This window comes from Pinus tabuliformis, chromosome 7 (assembly GCF_031772625.1).
Source record: "Pinus tabuliformis cultivar Carrire ecotype Pingquan chromosome 7, CPIR1, whole genome shotgun sequence".
NCBI classification, from domain to species: domain Eukaryota; kingdom Viridiplantae; phylum Streptophyta; class Pinopsida; order Pinales; family Pinaceae; genus Pinus; species Pinus tabuliformis.
The window spans coordinates 1,733,106,055-1,733,122,999 of record NC_142293.1 but is presented as its reverse complement, the minus strand read 5'-3'; the positions used below and the strand labels follow the sequence as shown (position 1 = coordinate 1,733,122,999).

The window sequence follows — 16,945 nt, the reverse complement described above, 5'->3', positions numbered from 1 at the left end:
CTTCGCCGGTCTCTCCCTGCAGATTACAGTGCAGGCGCAAAAAATTGACTTAAGCGTAGATGCACCAATTCCCGGAAGATTGGGAGGAGTGCCTTGCACCATGAGCAGAGAGACCCTCGAACTTTCCCTGGGACCTTTAACGTGTTCTTGTGAAACTTAACGAACTGAGGGGTGGCCAACACCCCAGGTTGTGAGGGAGAGGAAAGTATTGCAACAACTGGCCGTGCAGAACTCGTGCACAGCCAATAAATGACAAGCTTCCGACTCTTCAGTTGCCATGTCAGAGACCAGGAAGCAGCCAGAGAATAATATCTCGAAATTGCCGTCTCATAGGAGCTGCAGAAGGGAGGATGGGGTGGACCATGCAAGAATGACAAAAATGATTCACCAGCGGCATCGGTTGCTACAACGTAATTGTTGGGCATTATGACTCTATTTACTGATTTTGAATGCCAGTATGGCCTTTGTTTCTGAACACAGAATTTTTTAAGTACGCAGCGTCTATGTATTTGAGAATGTTGGCATAGAGCAGTTTTGATAGTTATTACAGCTTTTAAGACATCTGGCTGATACTTGTGGCGATCCTTCTCGCCCTTCAATAAAAATAAAGAAAGCTTTGTATGTACATAATTGTTTATAGTGATCGTTTAAGGAAGCATTTTTTAATCTAAAATCTCATCCAATTAATTGCATTTTTTCAGTGCAAGCAAGCAGAAAAACGATAACCCAACAATTTCAATTACATTAATGACTTTCCCTCTTTTGCTTTAACAAGTTGTTAACGCACTCCTGAAAAACTCATAAGCAAAAATCTCAATCCAGTCTATCAGAATTACTTCATTTAAGTGATCTTCCATGCGAGTAGATTCAAAACCACTCTAAAACCTAAAAATGCAGAGGTGGGTTTTCCTAGCTGTTGTCTGAACTTTCTGAACTTCAATTTAACCAAATTTATTTATCAACCGGTGAAAAGCAGCCCTGGCGGAGTGGTAGAATGCGCTTACCTCGCTCCGAAGCCGAATCTGCAACTGTATTTCCAATCTTTGAGTCTCCCCTAGTCAACCCTGACACCTAGTTCCCTTTTAGCATCTAAGAAAAGCTACTGAGGGTGAAATATTTGCAATATACTCGAGACACCTTGAACCTTAAATTCTGATTTGAAGTGTTTTGGACTGGGAGAACAATATAAAAAGTAAGGGTTTTGGGAGGGGTGATGTCCGTACTAAAATAAACTTTCTAAAATAGGGGATCGTGAAGTGATGTCTGTTTTCAAGGAGAGAAAGGTAGTGGTTGAATAAAGTCAATTTTCTTTCCCACTTATGTGTATTTTTTTTAATTTATTTATTTTTAAAAGGGATAAGGTAAAGTTTTATTTTAATTTTATGTTTTTTTAATAATATAAAGAAGAAAGTTTCGTGGTTTGAGTTAAGCGATAAAAAACAGTAACTATTTTTAATAAAATTTTGCTAAACTTAAAAAAATAAAAATAAAAATTTGAATTGGTCTATTTATTAATTTATTTTAATAATAAATACAATGATGAGGTGTGTTAAAGGAGGGTAATTATAATAATTATTATTATTTTAATATTTTTTAATCATGGTATATTGGTAATTTGTTGGAGTAATTTAGATAAGGTTTAAGATGAATTTTTTTGCTACTACTAGAACACCAAGAGTATATCCAATAGCCACAAGTCATATATATCAATAACTTGTGACTTAGCAAGAGCTAAAACAACTTGACTCTACCAAAGTGGACTTTATCCTAAAGGGTGCCTTTTGTTTGAGCTTTATCACATTATGCCAACATGTGGCTCTACAAGAACTAAAACTGGGTGGAGAGGATAACAAATTGTTTTCCCAACCACTCAAGTTAAACCCACATGAACACTTTGTAAAGAAACCTAAGGGATGTTTCACCACATTTCTACATATCACCCCTAATAAACCTAACAATATAAACTAGAGCTTCTAACTTAAGGAGATTTTAAGTAGACAATTGCTTACACAAAAATAACCAAATGCCCAATAACATTGGCGACAATTGGTTGAATTCACTCATTCGGCTTATTATTCTCACTACCTACATATATAATATAATTTGACATGGATTTATCTTCATAGGTGTACTTGATAATCTTTGTCTTTACCCATTCTTAAATGTGAAGTGTTTTTTTAACAAGGGGTTAGGTCTAACCAACCAACTATGATGGCTCTTGGGGTGTGCGATAGATGCAAAAGCATTGGGCCTCCAAGTGGCAACTTGTTTAGAATTCAATAGGGTAGTAAGTAGGTTAATTCTCTTAACTTGATAACTGTTTGTGTTACCTTTTTACTTATTAGCTTTGTTCCTTATTATTGCAATGTGCAATACGTCAAACAGCTACCAAACAATAAGAACAATGACACAGTATATAGGTTGGAAGCCAGGGCCAAAACCCCTCCTCTTGAGGGGAAAACTTGTAAATATCTTCTCTTCTTATAGATTATTCAATTGACAAATACCATGACCTAGTGACTCAGACAAATACCCTCCAAGATCAAGATCAACTCGGCCTCCAGTTGTAGATACTTCAAGCTCTCATTGTAGATCTAAAATTCTGGCTCACAGCAACTACTGCAACTGTTGTTGCTTCCCTTTGAGACTTCAGTGTCCCTTTAATAGCCTTCTCCTCCCTTCACTTGCCTTTCCTTGAGTCTTAGGGCTACTAAGACACCCTAAGAGACCTTTGCTTGCCTTCTCTTATCTTCCTCTTCCAAGATCGAACCAAAGATAGTCCCAACGCAGAAACCCTAATTTTGACCTTCTCAAGAGAGAGAGATCTAGCCCAAGCACTTCGACTTATTCTTCTTCATACCCTCTTCTTTGACTTCTTCTCTTCCTCTTCTTCGCATAAAATGAGATGAGTAGATGAGATAAATGGAGGACAAGTTCATCTCTATATATAGGCTCTTCTAAGGGGGAGACGTCGCTCTTGATGTAAGCCGACTTGACAGCTCATTAGGCTGACTTGATCTTGGAGGTATTTTGACACTTTAAAGACAAAATATTTTTTTCTTTACAAGATACAATGTGCCCATAGGGTCTTCAATATATGACAATGACTCTACGATCCCTGTAAACACTCAATGGGTGTTTGACTTGTAAAATAAAAGAACTTGAGCATGAAACCCATGCTCCAATAATAATTTCTTTTCATTTTATTATTTACAAGAATACATTTCATACTTATGAAGACCGAACCTAGTTACACATTCTTCAACACTCCCTCTTAACTAGGGAGGTATTCATAAGAGGTACATGGTCATTCTCAATCTGAAGAGATCTCATAAAAAGAGTCGGATTGGTAACCCATTTGTCTAGCATCATATCAACTAGCATTGTTTACATAGCAAGGCCTTGACTAAAAACTCTATCCACATGATTAGAGCATAATGTTGGTGAGACCAATGATTCATAGACACCATAATCATTGTCTCACAAGGTTCATACTCCACCCGGATGTTCATAGAGTATGACCTTCCTTTTGATTATTCTTATCTTGGATAGCTAGTCCTCAAATAATATCGGTACATGGCTACTCTTGTCTTGAATGCCCTACCACATTCTCAAAGAGTATCAAATGCCAGATGGTTACCCAATCCTCCATTCTTTCTTCCAAAGTGAAGACAAGAATGTAGTGTCTATCTCTCCCTCTCAATTAGGGAGGGTACATCTACCAAACCAAGCTTGTCCCTCAAATATACAAGCTTCTTGTTTGGAAGTGACTTCGTCAGTACATCATCTACCTGCTCATCAATGGAGATGTATTATAGCTTCAACACACCATTTTGTACTAGCTCTCGAATATAGTGATACTTGTTGTTTATATGCTTTGTATTTCCATGAAACACTAGATCTTCAGACAAACGTATACAATTGGTGTTATCACAACGTATCAATGTAGGGTTCATCGATCCTTCAAATAGATCGGATAGCAACTTCCTCAACCATACTGCTTCTCTGCTTACTTCATAGGCTACAACATATTCAGCTTCAACACTACTCAAAGCAACTCAATCTTGTTTTTTTCTCATCCATGAAACCATGGAGGATCCCAAATTAAAACATCCCCTTGTAGTGCTCCTTCCATCTTGCCCATTGCCTCCCTAGTCATAATCACTATATCCAACTAAATGGACATCATTCCTTCTATCATATTTTAGACAGTAGTGGATGGTTCCTTGTAGATATCTTAGAATATGTTTTACTGCTACCCAATGATCATGTTTTCACTCCACTTAGAATTGACTAAGTACATTTACTACAAAGCATATGTCTAGATGAGTATTCGCCAAGTACATCAATGAACTAATGGGTTTCCTATTCTTGGAAGGATCCATAGGGATAGATTCAGAACTCCTTAGTCTCTTCAAGTTTGTGATCATCGAAGTATTCATGGGTTTGTAGTCCATAATTTCAAACATTTTCAGTAACTCGATCACATACTTTCCTTGACCCAAATAAACTTCATTAGGTCATTAGCAGACTTCTAGTCCCAAATATTAATGCATCAGTCCTAGATCCTTCATGTCAAATTTTGTTGCAAGTTGCTTCTTGCATTCTTCAATTCGACCTTCTACACTTGTCAAGAGAAGATCATCTACATATAGAAGAATGATTATAGGTTCATTCTCTACAACCTTAATGTAAATGTTGGAACCAACAGAGCTTTTTGTGAAGCCTATCCTTTGAAGGTATGCACCCATTCTAGCATACCATGCCCTTGGTGCTTGTTTGAGGCCATATAGTGCTTTCTTCAGCATGCAAACATATGCCTTTCTATCTTTGACTTCGAATCCCGAGGGTTTCTCTATTTAGACTTCTTAATCTATTGTGCCATTCAGAAACACAATCTTGACATCCATTTGGTGGATGTTCCATCGCATCAATGCTACCAGAGAGACTAATGTTGAATTTTTGTATATCTTATTGTTGGAGCAAATGTCTCTTCATTGACGATGCCTTCAAGTTGAGAGAAGCCTCTCGCCACAAATCTTGATTTATACTTATCGATACTTCTATCAACTGCATGTTTGATCTTATAGACCCATTTAGAAGTAACCATAGATTTGTCTTTGGGCCTAAGCACAACCTCCCATACACCATTCTTCATTATAGATTGATACTCTTCATTCATGGCATCCTTCCATTCTCGATTATTTACAACCTCTTCAAAGGAGGATGGTTCTGCTTCTATCAGTTTTGTCATGTATGCAGCATATCCATAATATCTTTTTGGTTTCTTACTTTCTCTAAATGAGCTTGCTACTTCATGACCTTCTACATCAAGTAGTGTGGATTTCAACCAATTAGGTATTTTCCTTGTTTCAAGCATGACCACAGGTTCACAGGGACCTTATTCTTCATGGTGTGATTCTTCTTTTCCTTGGTCAACTTCTTGCTCAAATATCGGAAGTTCTTCATCATAAGAATCTATGGAAAGTTCCTTTGATCTCTTGAATGCTATGCTCTTATCAAATATGACATCACGATCGACTTCTATGTGATGTCCATATCCCATGTAGACCCTATAAGCTTTTGATGAGTTGTTATACCCAACAAATGTCCCCTTCATGCTTGAAGGATCCAAATTCTTTCTTTTGTCCTTTGGTATATGGACATATACAGGACACCCAAAGATCTAGAGATGATCTACAGATGGCTTCTTTCCAGTGAATACTTATTTCAGAGTTTTGTTGTCTAGAGATCTGTGAGGACTTAGATTCTGAATGTAGACAATTATCTTCGTGGCTTCTCCCCACATAAACTTAGGCAGATCCTGATTGTGTAACATTTCTTTTACACTTTCTTCAATGGACCTATTCTTCCTTTCTGCAACTCCATTTTGTTCGGGATTATATGGGACTATCAACTCCCTCTTAATCCTAGACTCCTTATAGAATGTTATAATCTCTTTGGATGTATATTCTCCTCCATTATCAGATCTTGGTATCTTGATTCTTCTTCAAGGTTCTCCACTTCAGCTTTGAATTCTTGAAATTTTGTAAATAAATTGTCCTTGGTTTTCATTAAGTAAACCTATATATTTCTTGAATGATCATCTATAAATGTGACATAGTATAGATGACCTCCAAGTGATTTAGGAGTCATAGGACCACATATATTAGAGTGAATGAGATCCAATATTTCTTTTGATCGTTAAGGACTGCTTCCAAATGGTCTCTTGGTATTCTTACCTAATGCACATCCTTTATAAACACCTTCATGATCCTCTTTCAAATTAGGAATTCCATCTACTATGGAACTTAGGGTTGGAAGGATTTTGAAATGTAGATGACCAAATCTTCAATGCCAAAGTTCACATGGGCTAATTTCAATGTGGACTAGGGCTTGAGCCACAGGAGACATTAATCTATAGAGTCTTCCTTCTTGAATGCCTATAACTTTGGCTTGATCTATACTTGAGTCTTTTCCCCAGACAACAACCTTTCCATCAATGAAGGCTATTCTATCACCCTTATCTTCTAGACTTGAAATAGAAAGTAAATTCTTGTGCAAACCTGGAACAAAGAGAATGTTGTTGAGGTGGATGTTGCTTCTGTCTTCCAGTTTTATGGAGGTTGATCCAATGCCTTTTTACGGGATAGCTCTTGTTATCTCCAAGTTCCACTGAATAAGCGTACTTTCCTTCTGATAAGGTCTTCAATCTATTGGAGTGACTAGTCATGTGCTTTGATGCACCACTGTCAATTACCCAAATGTATTCATCTTGAAATGTGCCATAGAGAGTCGAGAAGAGACCTTCATCCCTTTCTTTAATTGATACCTCCTTTGTAGAGAATAATAAATTCCATGCTTCCTTAATGCCTTTCTTGAGATGACTTGCAATCTTCTTGATGAGCTTCTTCATTGTAGAGATCTTCATGATGCCCTTAGATAACCTTAACTTTGATCCCATGTTGAGAATTCAATAAGGCAGTAAGTAGGTTAATTCTCTTAACTTTATAACTATTTGGGTTACCTTTTCACTTATTACCTTTGTTCCTTATTATTACAATGTGCAATACATCAAACAACTACCAAAATAATAAGAATAGTGACACAGTATGTAGGTTGCAAGCTAGGGCCAAAACCCCTCCTCTTGAGGGGAAAACCGTAAATCTCTTCTCTTCTTATAGATTCTTCAATTGATGAATATCATGACCCAGTGACTCAGACAAATACCCTCCAAGATCAAGATCAACTCAGTCTCCAACTGTAGATACTTCAACCTCCCACTGCAGATCCGAAATTCTGGCTCACGACAACTGCTACTACTTCTCTTGGAGACTTTGATCTCCCTTGAATAACCTTCTCCTCCCTTTGTTTGCCTTTCCTCGAGTCTTAGGGATACTAAGACACCATAAGAGACCTTCGCTTGCCTTCTCTTCTCTTCCTCTTCCAAGATCGAACCATAGATAGTCCCAACACAGAAATCCTAATTTAGACATTCCCAAGAGAGAGAGAGATCTAGCCCAAGAACTTCAACTTCTTCGACTTCTTCTTCTTCGTATTCTTCTCTTCCTCTTCTTCGCATAGAATGAGATGACTAGATGAGATAAATGGAGGATGAGTTCCTCTCTATATATAGGCTCTTCCAAGGGGGAGATGTTGCTCTTCATGTAGGTCGACTTGACAACTCATTAGGCCAACTTGATCTTGGAGGTATTTCAACACTTTAAAGACAAAATATTTTTTTCTTTACAAGATACAATGTGCCCATAGGGTCTTCAATATATGACAATGAATTTATAATCCCTAGAAGCACTCAATGGGTGCTTAACCTATAAAATAAAATAACTTGAGCATGAAACCCATGCTACAATAATAACGTATTTTCATTTAATTATTTATAGGAATACATTTCATACTTATAAAGACCGAACCTAGTTACACATTCTTGAACACAACTGCCATGTAATTTATCATTGCCCAAGTACTCTAGACCAAAGGAATTGTGGGCATCAAGGACCTTTGATTTAAGAAGAATAAGAAAAAAATATAACTAAACCTTCATTTAGCTAAGATGCTACAAGTGGGGAAATATATATTTAGTGAAACTTTTATGGGATTTGCACCTAGGACCAACTACTTTTGTTAGAACTAGTGCAAACACAAGCATAAACATAATCTTGTCATTTAAGAGACTTGAATCTTGGTGGATGCAATAATAACACCCCATTTTCACTAAACTAATTATCCACAATTGAAAAAAAAAAAGACTTTGAGTATGGTTGATGGTCTTTATTTTTTACATTTTTATACATAAATAGTTTTGTTTTTAATTTTCCAATATTCAATGTTGTTATGGATGTTGTTTATTTATTAGATAAACGAATGCAAGTTATCATCGTGACTTGCATTATGTGTGTGTTAGTTACATTTTCTTAGCTATTATCTAAACATGTCCTCTATGAGATTTGAACATGTATCTCTAATAGGATAACTAATGCCTTTTCCCATTTTTCCTTAGCCTATGTGTGGTAAAAAAAAACTGGTAAGCACTACCAAGAATGTATGGGTCAGCCTTGCTTCCCATATGTGTGTGTAAGTAGTGTAATGCATATCTTGTCCATTTGCCCACTATTTTCAATGCCCCTATGGTAGGCTTATGATACTAAGAAATATATCATTTGGCAAGTTTCAAGGAGCACATGGGAATGGGCCTTACACCAACCATGAGAGGTGGGGTGTTTTCAATTATAAAGGTATCACATGATGATTTTTATTGTTATGTAATGTTGTAGACAAGTTCACCTGTGGGTTCATGGAAAACACCAATCTATATTCATCCCAATAAAGTCTTCAATGCATTTGACTTCAAATACAAGGTAGACCCAAACAAGTTGCAATGAGAATGTCTATCAATTTTGGTCTTGACCAATATGCAAAGAGCATGTCTAACAATTCTAGACTTGACCAAGATGCAATGACCATGTCTAACCATTTTGGTAAGGTCTAACTATTCCATTGAATGTGCTCATTTAAGCTTTACTTTATTAGCTAAGGGTGATTGATAAGAACATAGATAATTAATTTCTCTTCCTTAAGAGGATTAAGTATTAACTTTGCTTTATTCACTAAAGGTTGAGTGATAAGAAAATGGAAAATTAACTTCTTTCATGGTTTTGGAAATTGTCAAAAATCCAATCACTACTGCAAAGTTTCTGAAATATTTATTACGCTAATAGGCATGTCTATTTTGGAATAGGCCTTCTAGAATTTTAATTTAATTGCCAATAATTATTAGGTGGATTGTAGGGATTTAAGCTCCACGTAATATTCCAGAATGTTCTTGGTAGTAGTCACAAATCAAAGGTTGAAAATTATCTAGAAAGTAGTTATGCTCTTTCTTCCCTTTGAGTTAAAATGATTAATTACAAAAAAATGTCATATGAACAAGTGTCACATGAAATGAGTTATGGTTCTTTGGGCATGAGGTATTGATAAGCCATGGTATTGTAACAAATCCTATTTAGAGGTTAAGAATCTCCATGGCCGAGTGAGGGTGAATTTGGGACAAACACTCAAGAGCCCTTGGTGGGATGAGTTACAAATGCCTAGAGTTGAGTTGGACAAATGCTATGGAGCCCTGGAAGGTTGTGGGTTGAGCTACTAGTTCCTGGAGATCTAGACAACTTGGGTAAAGACTGATATGGTTGATGTTAGTGATTTTCAGACCGTAGAGGTGGAATCACTATGGTTGAGGGTTGAGGTGGTTTGGCCTCTGGAAGCCTTGGTTGTTTTTTTATTTGTTTACTTCATCAAATCCCACATTCATGTTTGGAATATGGCACATGGGTGATTGTGTAAAGATTTGGTTCAACCCAATCTATCATTCGGAGGTACGTGGAAGTCCCTAACTTGGTTAGTATTTTCATATATTAATAAGAGTTATTTTCTACTATGATTCATTTATACTTGTAGTGATTATGTTGGTGATATTATGGTTGAGTTGCCATGGTTTCTATGTTGGTTATTTGCTAGTTACATAATGTATTTTGTCTATGGCTCTTGATAGGTTTTGATGAATATATGAATTGTTGATGAATGCATGAACTAACAAGTGTTATTGCAGCTAGCTAGAGGGGGCTTAGAGCCTTCTTGGTGATTCTCAGATAACATAGTTACCGATCAAATGAGAAAATTATTGAGTACCTATTTTTTTGAGGTAGCAAAAAATCACCCGGTTTTGAAAAATGGTGATTCAAAATACATTTTTTTTTGGAGCATATTTTTGGCACTTTAAATTTTCTTATGAACATTTTTTTTAAATGTTAGTGATTTTCATGTTGATTTTGAAAAGTGTTGATGCAACATCAACCCCTTTTTTTCTGGAGCATATTTTTAACACTTTAATTTTTTTATGTATCAAGTATGAACATTTTTTTTTAAATGTTAGCGATTTTCATACTGATTTTGAAAAGTGTTGATGCAACATCAACCCCTTTTTTTAGAGGGCTTATTTTTTACACTTTAAATTTTCTAATGTATTGAGTGTGGATAATTTTTTTTAAATGTTTGTGATTTTCATGCGAATTTTGAAAATCATCATTTTTTAAGGCATATTTTTTACACTTAAATTTTTTTGATGTCCTAAGTATGCACAATTTTTTTTTTTAAATGTTGATTATTTAACAATTGTTCAAGTTATCTTATTCATCTTCTTGTTTTTCATCCTAAAATGTTTGTTTTTTCAAGGGATTTCCAAATATGTGTTTTTTGGTTTTTTTTTGCAATGTTTTTTTATAATGAAATTTTTAATTATTTTTGCAAAAAAAAATAAAAATAATAATAATAATGACATTAATATTTTGAGATTAAGATTTTTTTATAAATTTATATATAGTTAATTATAATACACAATAAATAATTGTTACTAAAATATACTAATTTAATATATATATATCTATCTATATATATATATATATATATATATATATATAACAAATAAGCTTGGTGGTACCTTTCTATTAATTTTCGGAAATAAAGCAAGTTACATCTATATGTCTGAGAGTTAGATGGTCTCAACGTGCCAAGAGGGAAACCAGGGTTGTTGCCACCTAACCACAAAACATGTCATCCATAAGCAAAAAATAATAAGTATGTCCAACCATGCTATATAAACCTAAGAGTCTTTATACTTCCTATTCTCTAAATAACTATAAACATAACTGATAATAAGTCTAAAACTATGGGATTGAAGCATTCAAAATGTAAAAACACGGGTGCACTGTCACTACTCATCATTAGTGAATCCACGGAACGGGGTCCTTCACAGTGGAATGTGGTAGCTGTGTGTGGGGTATGCAAGGGATGTGTTGCTCAATTCAGTTTAGCCGATCACTCTGTTGTTGTAGTTGGAACTGAATTTGTTGCAATTCTTCGGTGTAATTTGATTGCCCCCGAGGGGATACATGCATGTCAGGAGAAAATTATTTAAAGCTTTCGCTGAAATGCCCTTCATCATCCAAAATAGGTGTATTGTCTGCTTGGATTGGGTTACTCTTCCACGAGTATGGCCTGGATCCGGGGCCACAACTTGCAACTCATCCATGTCCAAATCAAAGGCTTCCACGATCTGATAGATTTCATCTTTCCATTCTGCAATCAGTTGCCTAATTGGGTTGGAGCTGCTGGCATGGTAAGCTTGGGTTACTTCTTTAATTATATGTGAAGCCAACTTGCGCCCTCAACCCGCCCCAACCACCCCACTAGAAGAGTTGGGTTGGCTTCCCGATGACGAGGATGCCTTTCTCTGCTTTCCCTGTCCTCGACTTCCACCGCCATTTTTCTTTGTACCCTTTGCTCGAGCCATTCTGTTGTTGTTTCCTGTCAAATATTGTTATTTTCCCACCACCGGATTTCCGCCAACCCAAGGTCGCAGTTTGGGTGCTCGACACTTCCAAAGGTTGTGCCCACACTGCAAACCTGCTTCAAATTCAAATGAAACCAACCAAGTAAGGAACCCACTCCACTTATTGCGACTAATTGGATGCCAACACAAGATTATAGTGCCACTATTTGCAATTTCCTTCCTCTGCCCAGTGCAGAGCTTGAGCGAACTAGCCATGCCAACCATTTCCAGGGCCTTGGTATTATAACAACACTTTCCACTGGTAATTAACTTCACCAACCAAACATAGTAACAAGAATTGAAAGGGGATTCAAGCTAGCAGCGAAACTGAGCCCACAACCCATCAAACCCCTTACATAATGACCGACTTCAATTGCTTAGCATCAAGCTGTACCCAACACCAAAACCAGAGTTGATTTCTGTCCAAACAGAGGTTCCCAACCCAGGATATTCGAGTCCACAGGACCAGACTGACCCATAAACTGGCCAACAGGGCTTCTCCACCTTCGCCCCTCTGCCACCAGAGGGTGTATCTGGAGTTCCCTGAACCCCTGGCTCTCTCTATGTCGAGGTAATTTGAAACCACCCCAACCTTGCATGCACCCATGCGAGACAAACATATCCCATACTCTGCTAACACTGGGACGAACAGAGCAATTGACACAGACTCGACCTGGAACCCAACGAGGCCACACCTCTGGCACTTCCAGTGCTCGTCACCCCATAGCCCAGACACATTCAATTCCCCGACCCGAGGTTGAATAAACTGCTCCATTCTAACAAAATTTGCAGAGTTAAGGCCGATAACATACCAGGAATCGCTGCCAATAATTGAAGACGTCGACGATCTTCGACTACCCAGAATTCCCCTTGCACACTAGTTCCACAAGAGCGTGAGCACCCAAACTACCTTCCTCAACAAGCCAAACATAATGTTTCCCACTCCAAATGTCCTTAAAACTCTGCCACCTTCAGGCATTAAACATCGCATGCTTGCTGCCACCGCTCCAAGTGTTCGCTGCATGCAGAGGGTAGCCGTGATGATCATTAACATCCACATTAATCTCTAGGCTCAGACAAGCAAACTAAGTCCAGCTCACAACTCGATTAGGAAAAAAACAATATATATATATATATATATTTTATTTTTTTTTTTTTTTTTTTTATTTTTGACAAAATCGGGTACTGATATATTATAAAAACTTCCAGGGACTGAGTCCTATTACATGGATATGACAAACTAAGGCATTAAGGATCCAAAACGGGTTCGCAGACCCTTGATCCTTGTTGCTACATAAACGGTAACTGAAATGAAAGAGGTAACGGCTATATTGCCGGATAAAAGAGCCTGCCAGCCAACAAAATTTGCAATTCATGAGTCCTAGGTGTTCTTCTGGTTAACTGAGTCATCCGGGAGGGATTCCTTCCTTGCGCTAGCTCTGGTTGAAGCTTCCGCTTGCATACTTTGGGTAAGAGTCCTGATATGAGCTATGGCTTCCTCTAGGTGGGTGCATCTGTCCTTCAAGGCCTCGATCTCAGCTTTATATTTTTCCAGCTTCTTCCTTTTTGATCTGCTGTCCGCCTGATAGTCATCTTTGAGGTCGTTGAAACGCTTGATGAATCTGCCTATCATGAAGGTGTGCGCTTTGCAGAGAGTGCACTCACTGTTCGTGATGACGTTTTCTAAGGGATTGGTAGCAGGCTCCTGAGCTCCCTGCTGATTCTGCTGATCCGCCATTTCTCCTAGCTGGGGAAGAAAGCCAAAGGGCTGGTGATGCAGGTAGGGACGATTTCTGGGGAAGGGGGCGAAATAGGGGAAAGACAGAGAGGGGGAGTGCAGGGCTTTGCACAAGGAGGGGGCCGGATGGGAGGAACAGGGTGGCGGGGGAGCAGATGAAAGAAAGGGGGAGCGCTGAGACAGCCAAACAAACAACCTGTTAGCAGGAAAAGAAACACTGAAATTAAGAATGCCTGAGTTTACCGCTGTTGAGGGACGTGATCCAAGCTCCAGATGATTGCGCCCTGCTTCAAGAGAGAGACTGTGCTGGGAGGAGGCGCGTGCAATGACCATCGAAGCGGTGGAGGATGAGATTAAAGAGAGAGCCATGCTGCTATAAATAGAGGGAGAGAGGCAGCTCGAGTGGGTGATCCAGTGCTGATCGGATCGATTCCTGAGGTGACTGTGAGTCCAGGTGGAGATTTTGCTGCGCGCGATGGAGATTTTGGTATGATGACCGTCTGAGCAGAGCCTGAGATTGACGGCGGAGGACGAATATAACACTAGATCGAGGCTGGGAGAGGTGACATAAACGATCACAGGGGGGAGGATCTGAGAGAGGAGGGACGGAGTGGCGCAGTCGAGGAGATTTGGCAGAGAGTGAGGCGATTCGGGGATGAGCAAATTTCGAGAAAGATGGAGTCTGAGGTGGCTCAGAATCTGAGAAGAGAGAGGAGGATAAGATTCTTTAAGGAATTGCTTTGTCATAGTAGTAGTCGTTTTCTCTGACTTGGCCTACGGGTCTACTGGCTGCCTTGTTGGCCTGTTCATCAGCCTCTTTGTTGCTGCTCCTTAGCACATGTTTGAGGGTGGCCCCATTTATGTCTCTTATGTTGTCGTTGATCCTAGCTTTAATGTTGTTCAAGGCAGTTTGCTTGAAATCCTTCCCCGAAACCATGGCAGCTATAATAATAGCTGAGTCACCCATTATGAGCGGATTTTGAAGACCAAGTCTCTTCAGAATGGAGGTTCCCAGGAGAAGACTATAGGCCTCGGCCCTATTGTTGGACATTATGCCCAATCCCCACTCGTAGGTCACTATAATCTTGCCTTGGTGATCTTTGATGACTCCTCCTGCACCTGCCTGACCCGGATTGTTTTTTGAGGCCCCGTCGAACTGAAGGGAGGGCCTCTTTTGGTTATGAATCCATTCTCTGATTTCCTCATTAGAGCCTCTTAGCTTCCAATCAATCTTTTTCTGACCTGTACTTGCTGCTTTGTGGTTCCTTGATTCATGACTGAATTTTCCCATCCATTCAATTTCCCCTGGGTTCCCAGATTCTTGATCGGATTGGGCTATTCCATTAGCACTGATGGTCTCCGAGATGAGGGCGATTGTTTTTGCAAGGGTGCTTGAGATGCTGGCCTTCTTATTGTTAAAAATGCTTTTGTTTCGGGCGTTCCAGATTTGCCAACAGAGGGTTGGAGGGATGCTATTCCACAGTCTTTTGGCAAGGGTTTTGTTTTTCTTGGGGTAGGGATAGCTGTTCCCCCAATTTTTTTGAAGGAGGGTGATTTGATTGGGCAATTCACCTGTCCTTAACGGACTGATAATGAGCTTCCAGCAATTTCGGGCAAAGGAGCATTCTAGGAAGAGATGATTGATGCTTTCTTCCGCTGCTCTACACAGGCAACATATTGAGGGACCGAGGATGCCTTTCTTCCTTAGATTTTCCGCTGTAAGGATTTTGCTTTTAAGGAGAGTCCAATTGAAAAATTTGATCTTTGGGATACATTCCGGATTCCAGACCGCTTTATGAAGAGGCCAATTATTGGTAGTTGTGGCATTTTGGAGGATTTTGTATCCTTCTCTGACTGTGTAGATTCCGCCATTGGGGTCCCAGACATACTTATCCTCGGACAAGCTGTTAAGGGGAGCTGCCCCTGAGAGAGATAGCTTGAGGTCGGCCCACAGATCCCTTAGATTGTTTGGGAGGGGGAGATGCTTCCAGCCCAGCCACCTGTTTTGGTCCCAAGAGGAAATGTCATATAGGGACTTAAGATTTTTTCCTTCCATCCACAATTGCAGAGGTCTGAGATTTGGGAGAGCTTCCCTTGCTTCTGAGCCCATTATGCGATCAGTCCAGATGTTAATGTCTTTTCCACTGCCCGGAGCTCTTGAGATATAATCTTTGAAATGGGGGAGAGTTTTTTTTATGAGTTTCCAGACTGGGGTGCACTGTCTGTCAACGATAGATTCCGATAGGATGTTGGAGTTGGGGCCGTTCAGGTATTTTCTTTTGATTACTTCTGTCCACCAGGCGCCTTTTCCGTTGAGGATTCTCCAAATCAGCTTGAAGCCCATGGCCATGTTGGCTAGTCTTGGGATTCTTATTCCTAGCCCTCCTTTTTCGAAAGGTAAAATAACTTGGTCCCATTTTACAAGGCTGAATTTTTTGGAGTCCTGCCTTCCTCCCTGCCACAAGAAGCTCCTGATGATTAATTCCATGTGCTTATGAGTGCTGGCCGGGGCGAGAGTGGTTGCAAACTGATATATGGGGAGGGCTGAGAGGATAGCTTTTATGAGAATTGTTCTTCCGGCCAGGTTGAGCCAGGACACACCCCAACTCTGAAGTTTCCCTCTCAGCTTCTCTATTAGTTTCACCCAAATTTCAGTTTTGACCGATTCCTTTGCTAGTGGCAATCCCAGGTACATGAAATGGCTCCAGTTCCTTTGGGCAGGGATGTCCAAGATTGAGGAGATTCTCTGAATAATCTGCCTGGGGACGTTCCAGGTATATATCATGCACTTATTGTTATTGAGCTTTCCTCCAGACACTTGTAGAAAGAGCTCTAACGTTTTCTTGAACCTTCTTGCCATGAGACTGGAAGCTCCTCCAATTAGGAGGGTGTCATCAGCGAAGAGAGAGTGGTTTATCCCCTTGGTTCCACGCACTATGCTGATACCTGTGATTTCTTTTTGCCTGCGAAGATTTTCCAGGTGTATGCTTAGCGTTTCGGCCATAATGATGTAGAGGAATGGGGAGAGTGGGCAGCCTTGTCTCAATCCCCTTGATCTTCTGAAGAAGTTGCTTGGCCTGCCATTAATCAGAGGGGCTGTCCAAGGGAATGGAATACACTCCATAATCCTGCTGATGAAGGTGCTGGATATCCCAAATTTCCCAAGGGCTGCCTTAAGGAATTGGTGGTTGACTCTATCAAAGGCGTTTGCCATGTCTAGTTTAATAATCATACCCTTTTCCTTTCTATTTATTCTGCTGTGAATTGCCTCTCGAATAAGGATAACGTTATCCGTAATTTGTCTT

The 16,945-nt window shown here is 39.2% G+C and overlaps 1 protein-coding gene across 6 annotated transcripts in view; it reads right to left on the bottom strand.

The window, feature by feature from the left end:
- TRM9 (RNA-binding (RRM/RBD/RNP motifs) family protein) overlaps positions 1–1,247 on the bottom strand; it is a 308,840-nt gene extending 307,593 nt beyond the window's left edge. For 2 of the 6 annotated variants that reach the window (XM_089460442.1, XM_089460441.1), the window contains exon 1: positions 1,005–1,240. The gene's annotated coding sequence lies outside the window, so the exon portion shown is untranslated. Of the gene's footprint in view, positions 1–1,004 lie in introns of all 6 variants that reach the window. The other 4 variants (XM_089460437.1, XM_089460435.1, XM_089460438.1 and 1 more) reach the window with 4 other exon arrangements.
- Between the last annotated feature and the right edge of the window lie 15,698 nt (positions 1,248–16,945).